This window comes from Pteropus vampyrus, unplaced genomic scaffold, assembly GCF_000151845.1.
Source record: "Pteropus vampyrus isolate Shadow unplaced genomic scaffold, Pvam_2.0 Scaffold494, whole genome shotgun sequence".
Lineage (NCBI taxonomy): Eukaryota > Metazoa > Chordata > Mammalia > Chiroptera > Pteropodidae > Pteropus > Pteropus vampyrus.
In genome coordinates this window covers 6,715-10,886 of record NW_011889275.1, presented here as the reverse complement: position 1 = coordinate 10,886, position 4,172 = coordinate 6,715, and positions in this window count along the sequence as shown.

Below are 4,172 nucleotides of genomic sequence, written 5' to 3'. Positions count from 1 at the left end.
AGCGAGGGAGAAGAAGGGAGGGAGGGAGGGAGGGGGACAGACAGAGAGAGAGAGAGAGAGAGAGAGAGAGAGAGAGAGAGAGTCATGAACTCACTCTTCTTCACTGGGGAATTCAAAACATAAGAACTTAAAGTGCCAGAAGAGAAAGCCCCATGCGAAGAAGTGGCCTGGGTCCTTATCTCATTGTGTGACTGGCAATGTGCTTATTCCACGTAGCCATCATCAAAGTGGATGCCTTGCCAATCGAAGGTTAAGTAAGCCACTCGCATTACAAAAAAAAAGAGAAGACTCCACTGGGCTTCAGCACAGAAGCTTAGCTTTGTACCTTCTTATTACGATTGCAAAACGTCACAGCCACAGCCCCTCCACGGACAAGGTTCTGCTCAGCTCAGCCAGAGCATACACTCATAAAACACGCACCCCTCCCTGTCTCCCTGACGCATCGGGCCACTGGAGGGAGCCATGGAGTTGTGAGACTCAGCAACCTTGATTCTGGTCTACAGCCTCCTGGGGGGTACTGTAGGAATTGGCTAGAGAGGATGAGAGGCAGGATCCCCCATCCACTTCCAGAGAAGGGAGTGGGATGGCAAGATAATATAATATTAACGGTAACGACGGCATTGTTAATAACGATAATAACTATTTCCTGTTTATCGTGCTTTTGTAGTAAGACCGTACGTCTTGAGAGAGATGAGCCTCTGAGTGACAGGCTAGGGGTAGATGGTGGTGGAAAAGAGTGGACTGAGGAGGAGGCAACTCTCTGGATGACCAGCAGAGGGCACTCTCGCGGGGGCAGGGAATGTCGGGATGGAGGCAGGGACCCACCTGGGAGTCACCGGGCAGTGACACGGGCACAAACTCCAGCTTCTGGGGGGAAAATGATCTGATCTCTGGGCTTCAGAGTCCTCATTTGCAAAGTGGAGATCACAGCTCCTACTTTATGAATTTGAGGGGAAAAAAATCAGGCCGAATAAAAACAACACACACACTCACATGCCCGCACAGACACACACCGACGAGGAGAAACCTTGTCGATGGCTCTTCTTCCTGCATATGATCCCTGGAATCCAGCCGCATCTCAAGCGTATTACGCTGAGTGAAATAAGTCGGACAGAGAAAGACAAATACCATATGATTTCACCTGCACTCAAAAGGCTAACCTTATAATTAGCTCTTTGTTCTGCTTCTGTAGCTATGCTTGCCACATTGGCCGTGAGGCAGGGTGACCTCAAAATCCATTAAAGACTTATCATTCCTTTTGCTTGTTCTGTCTAAACAACAAATGTAACTGCCTGTTACCCATAGCAACCCCCACGCTTTGTAGCTATTTGTAACTGCCTGCAACCCAAAGCAACTCCCTAGCTTCCTTACCGTCTAAGGACAAATTAACCAATCAGCCCATGCCAACGGAGCCCTATAAAAGCAAAGTTGCAACTGAGCTCCCGCCCCGGATCTTCACAGCGCTAACTCCTCTGGGACCACCGGCATAATAAACCTGAGTTCACCAACTCTCTGAGTGCTGCCTGGATTCTCGCCGGTCTGATTTTTGCAACATTTCGTGGAATCTAATGAAAAAAATTAATTAACAAACAAAACGGAAACAGACTCATAGATACGGAGAACAAACTGATGGTTTGCCAGATGAGGGGATGAGGGGGGGGGCGGCAGAAAAGGTGAAAGGATTAAGAAAGTACAAATTGGTAGTTACAAAATAGTCACATGGTTGCAAAGCATAGCATAGGGAATATAACCAATAATATTGTAAAAACCATGTATGGAGCCAAGTGGTGACTAGTCTAATTGAGAGGGATCATTTTGTAAATTACATAAATGTCTAAGCACTGTTCTGTACACCTGAAACTAATGTAAAATAATATAGAATGTCAACTGTAATTGAAAAATAAAAATTGGGAAAAAAAGTTCTAGCGATGTGCTAGTCAACACAGTGCTGTAGTTAATCGTGCTGTATTGTGCACTTAAAAATTTTAAGAGGGTAGATCTTGTGTTAAATTTACTTACAACCAACCAAAACATGAGGCATGGGGAAACGTTGAGAGGTGACGGATATATTTCTTCTCTTGATTGAGGTCATGCTTTAGACAGGTGTATCCATACGTCCAAACTCGTCGAATTATATATGTTAAATATGTGCCATTCTTCATATGTCAATTATACCTCAATAAATCTGTTAAAAAAATAAATAGAGATGCATCTGTGAGACTCGCCATCACTCCCGCAATGGAAGGAGACCATTACTAGGGACCTGAGAGGGTGGTCATAAGCCTCAAAAAATCTATCGTAGTAATTAATTGACACAAAGTGGTCACACTAACGTGCCTCAAGCAATTAACTGGACTCTTTCCAGATAATTTCCAGACACACGTCTCAGACGACCTTTCACCTGATTCCAAGAGCTGTAATGTCCAGTTGTTTACCCGTAGAGGACCCAAAACCGAAGGGTCATCACTGTAGAAAGCGGCTGTCATGGGAGGCAAGATCTAGAGGAAGTTTGCACTGTGAGTTGGAAGGCGAGCTCGGAACAGCCTCCCAACGTTATTCAAGCATTGGTCCTTGGAAACCTTACTGAGCGCGCAGGCCAAAACCGAGCCCTACCTTTACGTGGTAATGGAGAAAAACGGGAGACTCAGCTGAGGAGGCGGGCAGAGAAATGCCCGGATGATTTGGAGAATGCTTCGTGGTCAGAGAGACCTGTGCTTCTGTCCCCTTCCTCCACTGCTTAGCAGGGTTTCTGTGCCATTTCGAGGAGAGGCGGCCACTCACTGATAACCTGCCCTGAAGTGCCCAGGTCCCCAGTGCACCAAGCAGAGAGCAAAGATCAAGACATGGGCGGGCAGCCAGGAGCAGCTCTTGCCTTCCCAGTCCCTTGGGGAGTGATCGATGTCCTGTCTGGACGGGGGTGCCCCTTCTGAAAAACAAGGAAGTGAGCAAATCTCCCAAGACAACCTGGCCGTGACAGAGAGCGGGCCTGAGCTTCCTATCCGTGCACACACACCGAAGCCACCTCACTTTCCGGTGGGGACGTCCTCTTGACCCTACAGCTCTGGATTCCGTGAAAGAGGAAAAACTAGACATCAGACCATTCTGGAAAAGGCTAAGGGCTGCCTTGTCCCAGAGCTGCAGCCGGGGCACAGCTGGTGGGGCAGGTGGTGCAGGTGGCTGAGGCCAAGCCTCTCAGTCCCCGGGGGCCAGGCGGAGCACCTGGATTTCAAGCTGGAAGCGATGACACTGGAGAGCTTGTGCAGCCCCACACCTGGCACCATCTCCTACCTTTGGAGTGGATGGAACAGACCACGTCGACCAATGGCTGCTTGTTCCAGAAACGAAGCGAGCCTGCTAAGGATGCCCTGGCGGCCACAACCCAGCCGGATCGAAGACTAGCGTTGAGACTCAGAGAGGATTTTACCTCCCTGGGGACCCTGGGACATAGAACCGTGCTTGCAGCATCATCCTTGACATCTGGATGATGGAGATGCGACAAACTTCTTTCAACCAGAAAGAAGAAACAGAATATAGTTACTCACGTGGCTTGCCTTCTGTGCGTGTGACAGATATGGGACTGCCTGTAGAGAGGACAAGGATGGATGGGACGTGGGGGTCCCATGGAACCTGAATGCTATAGGTTGAACCGCCCCCCCCCAATTTGTATGTTGAAGCCTTAACTCCCAATATGGTTGCTATTTCAGAGACAGTTGAGATTAAATGAGTTCACGACGGTGGCCTCCCAAGATTGGTGGCCTTATAAGAAGAGAAAGAGAAAGAGAGTGACCTCCTCTTTTTCTCTTCATGTGCATAAAAAAAAAAAAAGCCACGTGAGGACACAGGAAGAGGGTGGCCCCACCTGCAACCCAGGAAGGAAATCTGCTGACACCCCGACCTTGGGCTGCCCAGCCTCCAGAGCTGTGAGAAGTAGATTTCCGTGGCGTAAGCTGCCCAGGCGATGGTACGTTGTTGCGGATGTTGTGGAAGGGCTGAGCCGACGGCGTCTCTCTCCGCCTGCAGAATGATCCCATGAGCCCATCAACTCTCCGCGAGAACCAGGCGTCACCACTTCCTCTTGCGACTGCAGAGCCACCTCCCACAGCCGCAGCTCTTCGGGCTGTTCCTGAGTGCAGCCCTCGGGGGCCCCTGTATGGGGCGGAATCGTCCTCCCC